Here is a 16,716-nt window from a genome sequence, read left to right as displayed (position 1 = left end):
TAAGGCCATTAAAGGAGTAATTCATTGAGATTTTTTGTTGCCCGTCCAACGTTACCATTGACGGGTGGGTGAACCGGCCAGGCAGCCTTTGCATTTATCAGGAAACCTCATCCAAGGGTGGGAATGGTTTCTAATATTAAGTTTAAAAAAAAGAAATTGGACAGAATTTTCATCATCTATATGTTCTGGTGACCGAGTCTGACGTGTGGGCATTTTTCCTGGTTTTTAAAATCCTTATTTTTTGTACTTAACTTCTTCAGCTTCTCTGCCTTCAGGGAGCTTTCATTCCATGCTCCACCATGCCTGCACTGACTTCAGCGCTGGCCCTCCTCCCGCCCCCATCCTGGCAGTGCTGAGCCTTTCAGTGCACCATTAATTGGCCAGCCAATGTGAAATCGGGTTCACGGGGGTCGATCGCGGTTGGGGGTCCATTCTCCAGCCACTCCTGGGCCTGCCGATTTGCAGTCGCCCGCCAAAATAAAAATCCTGCCCCATGTGTATGGCTGGAGGACCATCAACACATGTTCGAGTCACTTGAACAGGCATTAAGAAGAAACCTGTGTTCTACAATACCATGACCCAAGAAAAGTGTTGTTCATAGAGGTTGATGCTTCTCAAAAAGGGTCAGGAGTGTGAATTTGTAAGATGGAAAACCAATTGGCTCCAAAAGTCTATTGCAAGTGCAGTCCAATTATTGAAACAGAGTACGAGGCACTCGCTCTGATATTTGCTATCACAAGATTCCACACATACCTATTTGGTGAACTATTCTTTGTGGAAACTATGACAAACCATTGGGAATGATTTGGCGCAAGCCACTGATGAGTGAACCACCCAGACTACAATGACTTCTGAAAAAAATGCTGGGAAACGACTTTGAAGTCCAGTACAAACCTGATAGCAAAATGCTTAGTTCAGACACACTGAGCAGGTTGCCGAATCCGAAAAAGACTGTGCATAATTTGCTTGACCTATAAGCTGAAGGCATAAATTTCGAAGTGGAATAGGTACTCAATGTCAATCTGATGAGTTTTGGTCAACACATACGCAACCAACTTCAGAAAGAAACAGCAAATGATCCACAACTGAAGGCATTATAGAAGGTCATTGTCGAAGGTTGGCCTGATACAGTAGTAGTACCACCAGACATCCTTGGATGTTTTTGGTTGTACAGAGATAATCCAGGTATTTCAAGAGGTGTGATTTTCAAAGGAGAGCAAATGCTTGTATCTGAAGCTCTTTGCCAGGACATATATCACAGTTACACCAGAGGCATATGGGCATAGAACAAACAAGACGCCTGGTGAAGTATATTGTGTATCAGCCAGGGATCAACAACAATATCGAGGTAGTGGGGATGTGTGAAGCATGCCAGAGACACTAGCTATACCAACACAAAGAACCATTGCAGCCTCACGTGGTTCCAAAATTGCAACAGATTTATTCATTACCCATGGCAACAACTTTCTCTAATCACTGATTACTTTTCCAAGTTTTCAATCATCAGACAATCGAAGGATTCCTTGAGTATGTCCATGGCAGACACAATGAGCACAGTTTGCTCGGTACAACTGAACAGATTATATCAGACGCTGTACAGTACACTGGCAGACCTGTCATATAAACTATATGACAGCTTCGCCACATGATCCCAGAGTCAATGGTCTTGCTGAGTGAATGGTCCACATGTACTGAGAAACAAAAGATCTTGTATTTCCATGTTACACTTGGGAATAATACCTTTAGACAAGACTTGCCATCACCAGTGGAAACCATGTTTGGAAGACAAATTAGGGCAACATTGCCAAGCCATTACCTAATAAAATTCTCAGGAATACAGGAGAAAATTCTCAAAAAACAAGGGAGAATGAAGACTGCACACAAGCAACATGAGGTGCCAAACTGCCTAGTCTCTACATAGGGCAAAAGGTTTGGGTCATATATCCTTCCCAAGGAACCGGGTTACCCATGGAAGTATCTAAGTTGTGCAGTGAGCCTAGATCCTATGAAGTCACAACATCAAATGGGGACATGTTAAAGAGAAACAGAAGCCACCTAAGGGAATTGTACAATGTCTAACCCACCCAGTTAAGTCTAGAACACATCCAAAGATAAACTCAAAGTGAAATTGTGGAAGACAATCTTGAAAACAATCAGCATTCTGACATTATATAGGAAGCTAATGCATCTACAACTCAAAAACACGCAAGTGACATGTCTAGATCTCAGGAAGGTTATACCGTCATGAGATTTGGGAGGATTAGTAAGCTGCATATACTGACTCTTAAACTCTTAATTCATGAACAGCAATCTATCTTTTGTGTAAATAATTTTCACAACCACCCTGTGTATGTATATTTACTCTTAATGTATGTAATACTATCTTTAGAAAAAAAAGGGGATGTTGCGATTTCACTTCAACAGTATATGCAAATGATGTACATATGTCATTGAGGATCCAGGATGTAAAGCAGCTTGTGACCAGCTATCTGTTGAGAAGCGTAGTTTACCAATCCAGTGCATGTGATTGGTGAATTTGCATAAAGGAGCCCAGAAACACAACAGCAGTAACACTCGACAAATACTTTCAATCCATCCAATCTATACAATCCATTTCTCACATTTGGAACTCTCCCCACGAGATCCGAACTCCAGGGGCAGAATTTTTAGCTCGGCGTGTGGACGTGTGCCCGACCTGCTCAAGCGTAAAATAGCGCGTGATGACATCAGGCAAACGTCCCTGATGTCATCCTGTGTTCGCGCGATCATGGGCGGTGGTCCATTCCCCGGCTGCTCCGAGCCTACCCCCAGGGTGACCTAAAAATCCTGCCCCAAGGAGAGGCAGAGATCTGGGGGTTGCCCTCCAATAATAGCCAACTTGACAGCTGAGGATGAGGAAGCCACAGAGGTCAGAAGGATGACAGAGTGTCTGGTCACTGGGGTTGGAGAAGCAAGGGTCTCCCAGATATCTGATGACAGAATTAGATATTGCACTCCCACAGGAAACAGAACAATCACTAATATCAATTTGCTGTCACCAATAACTGAAATGTGAGCATGTGCACAATGATAACTTTGAACCCTTTTCCCATATTAGTTTTCATTCATGTCTTTCATCTCCCAGACGTCCTTCATGTGTAACACAGAATTTGGAGCTGGAGAAAGCTAAAAAGAAAGATATGCATTAATATTGCATCTTTCATGATCTCAGGACATCCCAAAGTGCTTTACAGTCAATGGCTACTTTTGAAGTTCAGTCACTGTGGGAATGTAGGAAACATGGACGCCAATTTGTGCAAAAAACCCCCACAAACAGCAATGTGATAATGATTCTGTTTTTGTTATGTCAATTGATGGTTAACTATTGACCAGGACACTGGAGGGAACTCACCTGCTCTTCAAAATAGAGCATGAGACCTTTTAGATCCACCTGAGAGGGTGATGGACCCTCAGATTAACATTTCATCTAAAAGATCACACTGCCAATAGTGCAACATTCCCTCCGTACTGCGTCAGGCCAGATGTCTGCAATGAAGTCACAGGAATTTTTTTTTATTATTCATTCACGGGATGTGGGCTTGGCTGGCTGGGCCAGCATTTATTGCCCATTCCTAGTTACCTTTGAGAAGGTGGTAGTAAGCTGCCTTCTTGAACCGCTGCAATCCATGTGGTGTAGGTACACCCTCAGTGCTGTTAGGAAGGGAGTTCCAGCATTTTGACCCAGTGACAGTGAGGGAACAGCGATATATTTCCAAGTCAGGATGGTGAATGACTTGGAGGAAGACTTCCATTTGGTGATGTTTCCATCTATCTGCTGCCCTTGTCCTTCCAGATGACAGTGGTCATGGATTTGGAAGGGGGGTGTCTAAGGAGCCTTAATGAATCCTTGCAGTGCATCTTGTAGAAGGTATACACAGCTGCTACTGTGTTGGTGGTGGAGAGAGTGAATGTTAGTGGGAGTGGTGCCAATCAAGTGGCCTGCTTTGTCCTGGATGGTGTCAAGCTTCTTGAGTGTTGTGCGAGCTGCACTCATCCAGGCAAGTGGGGAGTATTCCATCACATTCCTGATTTGTGCCTTGTAGATGGTGGACAGCTTCAGGGAGTCAGGAGGTGAGTTACTTGTCACAGGATTCCTAGCCTCTTGGCCTGCTCTTGTACTCACAGGATTTAGATGGTTAGTCCAGTTCTGTTCCTGGTCAATGGTAACACCCAGGATGTTGATAGTGGGGATTCAGTGATGGTAATGCCATTGAACATTAAGGGATGATGGTTAGATTCTCTCTTGTTGGAGATGGTCACTGCCTGGCACTTATGTGGCATGAATGTTACTTGCCGTTTGTCAGCCAAAGTCTGGATATTATCCAGGTCTTGCTGCATTTGCACAAGGACTGCTTCAGTATCTGAGGAGTTGCGAATGGTGATCATTATGTAACTACCAGCGAACAGCCCCACTTCTGACCCTACGATGGAAGGAAGGTCATTGACGAAACAGCCGAAGATGGTTGGGCCGAGGGCACCACCCTGAGGAACTCCTGTAGTGATGTCCTGGAGCTGAGATAACTGACCTCCAACAACCACAACCATCTTCCTTTGTGCTAAGTACAACTCCAACCAGCAGAGAGTTTTCCCCCGATTCCCACTGACTCCACTTTTGCCAGGGCTCCTTGATACCACAGCTAAATGCGGGCTTGGTGTCAAGGGCAGTCACTCTCACCTCACCTCGGGAGTTCAGCTCTTTTCTCCATGTTTGAACCAAGGGTGTCATGAGGTCAGCAGCTGAGTGACCCTGGCGGAACCCAAACTGGGCGCCAGTGAGCAGGTTATTGCTAAACAAGTGCTGCCTGATATCACCGTTGATGTCCCCTTCCATTACTGATGATCGAGAGTAGACTGATGAGGCTGTAATTGGCCAGATTGGATTTGTCCTGCTTTTTGCTGGGTAGATGCCAGCATTGTAGCTGTACTGGGACAGCTTGGCTACTAGCACGGCAATTTCTGGAGCACAAATCTTCAGTGCTATTGCCAGAATATTGCCAGCGCCCTTGGCCTTTGCAGTATCCAATGCTTTCAGCCATTTCTTGATATCACATGGAGTTTATCGAATTGGCTGAAGACTGGAATCTGTAATGCTGGAGGAGGCCTAGATGGATCATCCACTCGGCACTTCTGGCTGAAGATTATTGCAAATGTTTCAGCCTTATTCTCTGCACAGATGTGCTGGGCTCCTCCATCGTTGAGGATGGGGATATTTGTGGAACCTCCTCCTCCAGTGAGTTGTTTAATTGTCCACCACCATTCGCAACTGTATATGGTAGGACTGCAGAGCTTAGATCTGATCTGTTGGTTATGGAATCACTTAGCTCTGCCTATCACTTGCTGCTTCTGCTGTTTGGCACACAAGTAGTCCTGTGCTATTGCTTCACCAGGTTGACAGCTCATTTTTAAGTATGCCTGGTTCTGCTCCTGGCATGCCCTCCTGCACTCTTTATTGAACCAGGGTTGATCCCCTGGCTCGATAGTAATGGTAGAGTGGGGGATATGCCAGGCCATGAGGTTCCAGATTGTGTTTGAGTACAACTCTGTTGCTGCTGATGGCTCATAGGGCCTCAAGATTGCCAGCCTTGAGTTGCTAGATGTGTTCGAAATCTATCCCATTTAACACAGTGGTAGTGCCACACAACACAATGGAGGGTATCCTCAATGCGAAGGCGGGACTTTGTTTCCACGACGACTGTGCAATGGTCACTCCTGCTGATACTGTCATGGACAGATGCATCTGCAGCAGGCAGATTGGTAAGGATGAGGTCAAGTATGTTTTTCCCTCTTGTTGGTTCCCTCACCATCTGCCGCAGACCCAGCCTAGCAGCTATGCCCTTTAGGACTTGGTCAGCTTGCTCAGTAATGGTGCTACTGAGCCACTCTTGGTGATGGACACTGAAGTCCCCCACCCAGAGTTCATTCTGCACCCTTGCCATCCTCAGTGTTTCCTTTAAGTAGTGTTCAACATGGAGGAGCACGGATTCATCAGTTGAGGGAGGGCGGTATGTGGTAATCAGCAGAAAGTTTCTTTGCCCATGTTTGATCTGATGCCATGTGGCTTCATGGGGTCTGGAGTTGATGTTGAGAACTCCCAGGGCAACTCCCCCCGACTGTATACCACTGTGCCGCCACCTCTGCTGTGTCTGTCCTGCTGGTGGGACAGGACATACCTAGCGATGTTGTTGGTGGTCTGGGTCATTATCTGTAACATTTGATTCCATAGAATGACTATGTCAGACTGTTGCTTGACTAGTCTGGGAGACATCTCTCCCAATTTTGGCACTAGCCCCCTGATGTTAGTAAGGAGGACTTTGCAGGGTCAACAGTTTGCTGTTGTCATTTCCATTGCCTAGGTCAATGCCAGTTGATCTATCCGATTTCGTTCCTTTTTTTTTCAGACTTTGTAGAGGTTTGATATAACCGAGTGGTTTGCTTGGCCATTTCAGAGGGCATTTAAGAGTCACCCACATTGCTGTGCATCTGGAGTCACATGTAGGCCAAACCAGGTAAGAACGGCCGATTTCCTTCCCTAAAGGACATAAGTGAACCAGGTTTTTTTTTAAATTTAAATTCCACCATCTGCTGTGGCAGGTTTTGAACTTGGGTCCCAGGGCATTACCCTGGGTCTCTAGATTATTTGTTCAGCGACAATACAACTACGCTATCACCTCCCCCAAAATGAGGAAGACTCCTCAGATGAGGACTGCCTATTGTTATGTAGGTTACGAATCCACATAGGTTGTGACCTCTTAGGATCTCACTGCACACTTTACATACTTCTGTGGGCAACCAAGTTCCCTGGGCTGGATGTATGATCTGAACCTTTTGTCCTAAGTGGAGACTAGGCAGTTTTGCAACTCATAGATAAAAACAAAAAAACTGCGGATGCTGGAAATCCAAAACAAAAACAGAATTACCTGGAAAAACTCAGCAGGTCTGGCAGCATCGGCGGAGAAGAAAAGAGTTGACGTTTCGAGTCCTCATGACCCTTCGACAGAACTTCGAAGGGTCATGAGGACTCGAAACGTCAACTCTTTTCTTCTCCGCCGATGCTGCCAGACCTGCTGAGTTTTTCCAGGTAATTCTGTTTTAGTTTTGCAACTCATGTTGGTTGTGTGCCGTCTACAGAGAAGCATTATAACATGGCTTCTGCACAATCTCCACTAACGCAAATACATATACCTCAATGGAACTCCAAGGCAGTTAGTTAGGTTGTTGCATGGTGAGCAACACATCACAAGTGAGCAGGAGCAGTGTTTGCAATAAGGATAGCAGTGGATAGTCTCAGAACACTCCAGGTTCTGCTCAGCTGGACACAGATACTTGGGGATCATTCACAAACAAGGATAATTCCAGAGCAGCAACAAAAAAAGTGAGGTTCTTTGAACATATCGTGCATACCACAAGAGAAAGGTCAGATTGGTCTGTCCATATCATAAATGCCACAGTGTTGCAGGCCTTTGCACTGATATCTACCTCCGTGGAAACAGTGATCACCTGCATGAAGCATCAGACACAATCGGCAACTGAGTGCATACTTGTCCTCACCAATGCACATACTATCTTCCACTTTAAATAGGATGGATGAAACCCTCGTCTTGGCTGCTCAGCACCTCAATGGAGTGCATCAAAGTGCTCTCTAGCTCTTGGAAGTGCAGGTGGGCCAGGAACGCGAAGATACAGAAAAGGCACATGGAAGTGGGGACTCTGCTCAAGGCATACCCACTTCTAACCTCTTGACCCTTCCACCAACTCCCCTCAGTCAGAACCCTGCATGCTGCCTCCTGCCTTCATGACCCACTCTGCCCCTGCACAGGTGCAGTCTGGGCAGCTTTTGACAGGTCCTTCAGAGACACCAAAACCCAGATATGTCCGCCATATCAGCTGTCTGAGCAGGGGAATGAGGAGCCTACCTTTAGCTTTGTTGAAGCTTTATGGGTAGTAGCACATAGAAATAATAGGAAACAGAAAAGAAAGAGCTTTCAGTTCCATAAGTTGATTCAGTTGGGTGTTTATAACAATATCACTGTGCAAATGTTTTTGAAAAGGTCAACAAAATATAAGCTCTACTTCACATATCCATTGTTCAATCACCCCCATTGTCCTTTACTGCCTGCAAAATGGTCATTAGCCTTGAGACGAATAGTATGACCAGAATAAAAGATGAGCGAAGTATGTGAGTGACATAGCAGAATTACTGTGAGAACAATTTGTGTTGTAGGGGGGAAGGGGGTTGCAATGGGTTCAGCATTAGTGTGCCATATGACTTCAAACACCTCAGGTTATCAGAATCACACCCAAATGACTCCTTCCTGGCAGCTAGGTGAGTGGCTGCAAGGAACCTGGTCATATCAGGCTCCTCCTCAACGAATGCAGTGCAATCATCACCTTCCACCTCCTGCAGCTCCAGTCCACTCTGCAGCATTCTGCTGTGCAAGGTAAGCAGACCACAACCATTTTTGGAACCCTTGCTGGTGCATAATGAAGGGCACAGCTAGATCTGTCACTTTAGATAGGATGTGAATCACACCTTCAGCAACCCAATGGCTCTATGAGCCTTCTTTTGCACGTGGCTCTGTTTGTACCTTTCTTCTGCATCAGTAATAGGGCTCCTTATAGTTGTCAACAGCCAGGTCCTTAAAGGGTAAACCTTATTTCCAAGGAGCCATCTGTTGAGGCTTGGCTGATGTGAGTACAGTTGATTACACAGGTGCAAAGAAGTGTTAACTTTGTTTGACATTATATGTTATGTCTCTATGACAATACATGTTATTTTTTTCTGTGATCTCTTTTGTCAGTGTTTATTTGCACAAGGTTAAGAGTTGTAAAGTGCTTAAAGCTTCTTTTATTGATACTCTAATGGTCTGTTTGACACTTTTACAGATTTGTAGGAAGACCGGTTTTTCTTCCCAAAAATTACAAATGGATGTTTTTTCCTAAGCAATTTCATACATGCCATTGTTACTATAAGGTTTATTGGTTCTGTAGACAGTGTATATTTGGTGAATGGGCATGGAAGGACCATGAGTTTGCATGGAGGGTATGAGGATGTCCTTGCGGTGAGTGGGGGTATGAGTTAGTTTCATGTTGGTGTGGGGGCTATAAGGGGCCACGGGGGTGGGTGCCAGTGCATGAGTTGGTATGGAGGGCACATGTTTTTGAACTTACCTTTCAAAAGGATCAAAGGGTTCCTGAATCTCCTCTGAGATCCATGAACCATGAGTCCTGGAAAAGCTGGCCTAACTCCATGAAAACTGTGGGGGGAGAGGGCGGCGGTTGGGGCTCGGAGATCCTATCCTTACAATGGAGCTAGCCAGATCAGGAGTGCAGGGTTCAGGCTTGTTATTCGCACCCTTATTCCATGCTGATGAAAATTGAGTGCACTGGGAAGAGGTGCACGAATCCTGGAATTGGGCCCCCACCATAATTCCATGTAGCAACTTGCACCTGTAACTTGTCAACCTTATTTGTAAACAACCCTTGCATTAACATGCATGCATTCCAACACTATGTTAGTTGACTTTGCTTTATCCCGCCAAATAAGTCCTGTTCTTTCTGCGCTATTCTTTGTTCTGCTGCTCTTTGTCACTACTAGTTTCCCATGCACCCATGCACTCCGTTTCTCCTCACTGCTGCTGCACTCTGGGTCCCTGCTCCTGCCAAATTTACTTGAACCCTCCTCCACAGTATGAGATAATATCCTCAAGAGGACACCTTTCCCAGCCCTCTTCTGGTGCAATCAGTCTGGATAATGCAGGATTCCTGCCCCAGGAAGCTGATCTGTATGGTAATCTGTATGCTTCTCACTAAAGAGAAGTTAACTCATTTTTGTGCAACTACAACGGCAACAGCATATAATTTTCATTTTCACCATTTAGGCAGTAATGTGGGATGAAAACGGGATGGGTTCCACGAGGGGCAATGAAAACATTCACCTATTGTTACCAAATCAAATATAACGATTTCCAAACCTCTTTTCCTTGGCATAGCCAAATATGAAACTTTGGGTTTTTAATTTGAAAGCCACTCAACTTAGTCCCAAAATGAAAGAATCATCTTTTACTTACATGAACCATGACTGAAATAAATATATTCAGAAACAATGATCCAGTAACTGTCACAACAACAATAGCCACTTGCATTTATGTAGCATGTTTAATATACTTAAACCTCTTGAGGCGCTTCACAGGACCATCATTAAACAAATTTTGACACAGATCCACAAGCACTGTTTTAAAGGAGGAACGATAAATAGAGAGGCAAAGAGATTTGGGAGGAATCTTTTAGATCCTAAGTCCTTGGCAGCCGAAGGCAGGTCCACCAATGGTAGAGTAATGGAAATTGGGGATGTGTAAGTCAAGAGGCTAGAATTGGAGAAGTGCAGATATCTCAGAGTGTTGTAGAGTTGAAGATGGCTACAGAGATAGGGAGGGCAAAGCTATGGAAGGAATTAAAAACAAAAATGAGAACTTTAAAATTGAGGCACTGATCAACCGAGAGTGAATATAGGTTAATGAACACAGAGGCGATGGGCCAACAGGACCTGGTCATAGAGTCATTGAGTTATACAGCACAGAAACAGGTCCTTTGGCCCATCATGTCTATGCTGGTCATCAAGCACCATTTTCCAGCACTTGGCCCACAGCCCTGTGTGCTTAGGCATTTCAAATGCTCATCTAAATACTTCTTAAATGTTGTGAGGGTTCCTGCCTCTACCACCCCCTCATGGAATGTGTTCCAGATTCCAACCACCCTCTGGGTGAAAACATTTTTCCTCTAACCCTCCTGCCCCTTACCTTAAATCTATGCCCCCTGTTTATTGACACCTCTGCTAAGGGGAAAAGTTTCTTCCTATCTACCTTATCTATGCCCCTCATAATTTTGCATACCTCTATCAGGTCCCCCCTCAGCCTTCCCTGCTCTAAGGAAAACAACCCTAGCCTATCCAGTATCTCTTCATAGCTGAAGCACTCCAGCCCAGCAACTTCCTGGTGAATCTCTTCTGAACCCTCTCCAATGCAATCACATCCTTCCTATAGTGTGCTGAACAGGGCTGCACACAGTACTCAAGCTGTGGCCTAACCAGCATTTTATACAGCTCCAACATAACCCCCCTGCTCTTATATTCTACGCCTCAGATAATAAAGGCAAATGTCCCATATGCCTTCTTAACCACCTTATCTACCTGTACTGCTGCTTTCAAGGATCTATGGAAATGCACAGAAAGGTTCCTCTAATCCTCTGTACTTCCTGGGGTCCTACCATTCATTGTGTATTTCCTGCCATGTTAGTCCTCCCAAAATGCATCACCTCACACTTCTCAGGATTAAATTCCATTTGCCATTGCTCTGCCCATCTTACCAGCCCATCTATATCGTCCTGTAATCTAAGGCTTTCCTCCTCATTATTTATGACACCATCAATTTTCAAATCATCTGCGAACTTACTGATCATAAATCCGCTATTCACATCTAAATCATTAATGTACACTACAAACAGGAAGGGTCTCAGCACCGATCCCTGCAGTATGCCATTCGTCACAGGCTTCCAAATGCAAAAACAACCTTCGGCCATCACCCTGTACCTCCTACCACTAAGCCAATTTTGGATCCAACTTGCCAAATTGCCCTGGATCCCATGGGCTCTTAACTTCTTGATCATTCTTCCATGTGGGACCTTGTCAAGAGCCCTACTGAAGTCCATGTAGACTACATCAACTGCACCACCCTCATCAACACAACTATGTGAGAGTTAAAATACAGGCAGCAGAGTTTTGGATGAGCTTAGGTTTATAGAGCATAGCATGTAGGAGGCTGGCCAGGAGGGCACAACAATAGTCCAGTTTAGAAGTAACAAAGTCTTGGATGAGGGTTTCGGCAGCAGATGAGATGGGGCAGGGGCACAGTCAGGCAATGTTGCAAAGATGGAAGTGGGTAGGCTTCTTGATGGTGGGATTTGTGGTCACAGCCTCATCTTGGGGTCAAATAGGGCACTGAGGTTTCAAACGGTCTGGTTCAGCTTTAGACAAAAGAGAGAGAGATGAAGTTGGTGGCTTGGGAAAGGAGTTTGTGGCAGAGACCAAAGACAATAGCTGTGTTCTTTCTAATGTTTAGTTGGAGGAAATTTCTGCTCATCCAGTACTGGATGTCAGGCAATCAGTCTGACAATTCAGAGACAGTGGATGGGTCAAGGGAAATCATGGTAAGGCAGAGCCAGGTGTTGTCAGCATACGTGTAGAATGTACATATGCTGCTAGGCAGCATTTGGTGAGAAACAGGAGGGGGCTGTAGGACAGATCCTTTCGGGATTCCAGTGAGTATGCTGTGGGAATGGAAGAGAAGACAGTGTTGGTGATTCTTAGGTTATGAGTAAAGAGTTAAAAATGTAGTCCCACCTAGTTGGGCAACAGAGAAGGATGGTGTGGTCAATTATATCAAACGCTTCAGGCAGGTCAGGAAGGACAAGGACAGTTTACCATAGTCACAATAACCATTTGTGGCTTTGATAAGATCCAGTTTGGTACTGTGGTAAGGGCACAAACATGACTGAAGGGGTGTCAAACATGGAGTTATGGAAAAATGGACGCAGATTTTGGAGACAACCTTGTGTTCAAGGCTTTGGAGAGAAAAGGGAGGTTGAAGATAGGCAGCAGTTTGCAAGGGCAGCTGGATCAAGGGTTTTTTTTTGAGGAGAGGGGTGAGAACGGCAGATTAGAGAGGAGGGGGGGCAATACCTGAGGAAAGAGAACCACTAACGATATTAGAACGGGAAGGGAATTTGGTGGTCAGCAATTTCATTGGAATAAGGAGGTTGGTTTCATGGACTGGGCAGAGGGGAGATAGGAGAGAAAGAGGAGAAAGATGCAGACAGGTGGCTGACTATTTCTTCATTCAGTCTTATTATTCAGTAACTATTTAAAACATACATTAGAATCAATGTTCTGTCAATGTTAGCATTTTTCTTTGAAGTGATCTATTGGTGGAATGAACCTATTTTCCTCAACAGTTAGCTGGATTATTAAAGGCGGATTCAAATCTGGAATGGTAGCTGGAGAGAAGGAAAGCAGTGATGAAGGAGAGACAAAATTTCCCAAATGACAAAAATGATATGTGATATAACTGGGAAACAGGAAGAGAAAGGGACAGGGAAGAAGTGTGCTGTACAGGGCAGAGGTAAAAGAGATTGAAAGAATAGGCTAAAGGCCAGGGCAGTAGTACAGCAGCAAGGCACAGTCAAATGGAAAGTGGGAATGTGGTTACTTAGATATGGTAGAGATTCAAAGACACAAAGGACTTCCCCATTCTCTGGGCACCTTGTATCAAAGAGATCAGAACATCATTGCACTAGTGTAGTAACTATGGTTTTATTTAGTGTAATGTACCTTTAAGAATAATATAGATTAAGGAAGATTACATGATCAGTAGTAACCAATAGGAGAGTAGCTCGGGCTACCTCAGCAGTCAGTGTAGAGACTGAGTTGGAGTTGAAAGCACATGTGTAGTTGCTTCTGAATACACTATGAATAAACTTAATGGGTAAAATTTTTAGCTCAGCGGGTGGGCATACGCCCAACCCGACCCGACCGAATGTAAAATGACATGCGATGACACTGGGCATGCGTCCTGACGTCATCACGCACTCACGCAATATTTCAGTCAGCAGCGGGCCCACCAACAATTAAAAGGCCTCTTAAGTCCATTAAAAAGTTAATTCAAAGAAATTTTTCGCTGCCCAACCAACTTTATAGTTGGCAGGCAGGCGGAAAGGCCAAGCAGCCTTTGCATTTTTTTGGCAACCTCAGCCACGGGTGGGATGAGTTTTCCAAACGCAAATAAAAATCAAATAAAAACTTTATTTTGTCATTAATAACATGTTCCTGCTCATGTGACAGAGTCACATGAAGGGACATGTTTCATAACATTTATAAAATCTTTAATTTTTGTTTGAAATCAGTTCATCTCCCTGAGGCAGCTTTCTGCCTCAGGGAGATTGTGTAGCGAGTACTCGCACGCATGCATGAAGGTCGCGGTCGTCTGGCTTGCTCTCCTCCCCCGGCCAGCACAGGCAGCGCTGAGCGCTGTTGCTTAATTGGCCCACCAGCATGAAATTGCTTTCTGGGCCCAATCATGAGTGTTGGTCGGCTTCCCTACCGCACCTGCCAAGCCCATACGCCAAGGGCAAAATTCTGCCCAATATTTCCACTCAAGAAATGACTGCAGATTAACTCTATCACTAATAGCACAACTCGGCCACCCTACAACAAACTGGTGATGAGGATAAAACAGGGCTGAACAGAGGAAATCAAGTTACAAAGAAATCAGCACTGTACCTCGCCCAGTGATTGTAAGTAGCAAGCTCCGTTAGACTTGAAGAAGTTATCTCCTCTCAAAATGCCATAATTTGGGAGAATTGATCCTTTTGAACCAGCCACAGATGATTGGTCTCAATACGTAGAACGCCACATGTTCTTTGTTCAAGCGAACAAGATTTCAAAGGAAGAGAAGAGATGAGCGATCTTCTTGAGTACTTGTGGGAGCAAACCCTACTGCTTGATTCAAGTTTGACAGCACACAGTGCTCCAGATTTGAAAACATTTGATGAATTGGTGGACCCTGTAAAGGGTCATTTTCAATCAAAGCCCTCAGTCATGATGCAGAGATTCAGGTTTAATTCACAAAATAGAGCCTAGGTGAGACAATTGCATGCTACGTGGCAAATTTGAAGCAGCTAACAGAACATTGAGAGTTCAGTATGACCCTGAATGACATACTCAGTGATTGTTTAGTGTATGGTGTGAAGGAGGACTCTATGCAACAAATCAGAGACTGGACAAGTCAGATCAGTCCTATCTCAGATATGAGAGCAAGTGCTACATGGTTGGTCACAGGAGCCTGTATCTGACAAAATCTGGAATTAAAAGTCTAATAGTCACCATGGAACAATTGCCAATTGTCGTAAAAACTCATCTGGTTCACTAATATCCTTTAGGAAAGGAAACCTGCAGTCTTTACCTGGTCTGGCCTACATGTGACTCCAGACCCACAGCAATGTGGTTGACTCTTAAATGCTCTCTGAAATAGCCTAGCAAGCCTCTCAGTTGTATCAAACCACTACAAAGTCTCAAAAAAGGTATGAAACTGGACGGACCACCCGGCATCGACCTAGGCCATTCCTTCACTGTTGCTGGGCCAAAGTCCTGGAATTCCCAGCCTAACAGCACTGTGGGTGTACCTACACCACATAGACTTCAGTGGTTCAAGAAGGCAGCTTACCGCCATCTTCTCAAGGGCAACTAGGAATGGACAATAAATGCTGGCCAGCCAGTGAAGCCCACATCCCATGAATGAATAAAAATTAAAAATGAAACCGTACTTCTACAGATGACATGAAATAACCAGCCAGGATGGCATCTTATTGTGGAAGCATGAGTGATTGTTCCTCCAAAGGGAAGAGAGCCGCTCTAAATTGAACTACACAGCGCCCATCCAGGAATTTCCCGAATGAAGACTGTAGCACGCAGCTATCTATGGTGGCCTTGGGTGGACATGAAATAGAGAGTTTAGTAAAGCACTGTGTTCAATGTCAGTTACTGCAAAAGTTGCCAGTGACAGCTCCGTTGCACCCATGGGAGTGGCCACGTAGACCCTGGATACGGTTACACATTGACTATGTTGGGTCTTTCCTGGGAACAATGTTTCTGCTCATCGTCAATGCCCATTTAAAATGGTTGGATGTATATGAGGTGGAGTCACCAACGTCAGCCACTACAATTGAGAAACTACGTCAGAGTTTGCCAGTCACGGACTACCAGAAGTAGTTGTTTCCTATAATGGCACTGGAGTTTACAAGTGCTGACTTTCAATAACTTATCAGTCTCAACGATATCACTCAAGTGAAAACTGCACCATTCCACCCTTCCTCAAACGGACTGGTTCAAATGTTCAAGGCAGGCACGAAAAAGCTAAGTGGTGATTCCTTGGCAACCAAGCTAGCATGCTTTCTTTTTCATTACAGGACTACCCCTCAAACAAAATCAGGTTGCAGAATTGCTGAAACGCCGTCTCAGGACAAGATTGAGTTTAATAATGCCAAATTTAGAAGGGCAGGTGGAAAGGAGTCAGGAAAGCCAGAAAACTAGGCACGACTGGCATAGTTATGAGAGGAAATTTACCGTGCGAGAGCAGGTATATGTGAAAACTTTCAGGGAAGGACCAAAGTGGTTACTGGGTGAAACAAGTGTGGTGACTGGACCTCTATCTTACCACGTGGAGGTGGAAGGGTGGATCATCCGTAAACATGTAGACCACTTAAGGAAGAGATAGACAAATCACCAAGATTTGGTTCTACCAGTGATCGTGACTGGGTCTGCATTTCCTCTTGAGGATACTCAACCCAGGACTGACATGTTTGATGTTCCTGTAAGAGTTGAGAATATGGAACTGCAGGTGCCCACCGAAGCATCTGATATTCAGGCAGCACTGGAAAAGGAGGTTCCTGAGAAAGAATCTGAAGTTGTGGAGCTGAAACGTTGCACACTTACCAGGAAACCACCTGAAAGACTGAACTTGTAAATTCCTTACACAGTGTAAATATTATGTTTTCTTGAAAAATATGTACTTGTAAATATATGTTAAAGGGTTAAAGGGGGAGGAATGTAGTAATTATGGCTTTATTTAG

The 16,716-nt window shown here is 44.7% G+C and overlaps 1 protein-coding gene across 1 annotated transcript in view; it reads right to left on the bottom strand.

Moving 5' to 3' along the window:
* The window catches only part of rims2a (regulating synaptic membrane exocytosis 2a), a 1,407,304-nt gene that overhangs the window by 451,646 nt on the left and 938,942 nt on the right, over positions 1–16,716 (bottom strand). The gene's annotated exons all lie outside the window — the stretch shown is intronic.

This window comes from Carcharodon carcharias, chromosome 6, assembly GCF_017639515.1.
Source record: "Carcharodon carcharias isolate sCarCar2 chromosome 6, sCarCar2.pri, whole genome shotgun sequence".
In the NCBI taxonomy this organism is placed as follows: Eukaryota; Metazoa; Chordata; class Chondrichthyes; order Lamniformes; family Lamnidae; genus Carcharodon; species Carcharodon carcharias.
The sequence above is the reverse complement of the archived record's forward strand: the minus strand, read 5'-3'. Positions and strand labels throughout refer to the sequence as shown.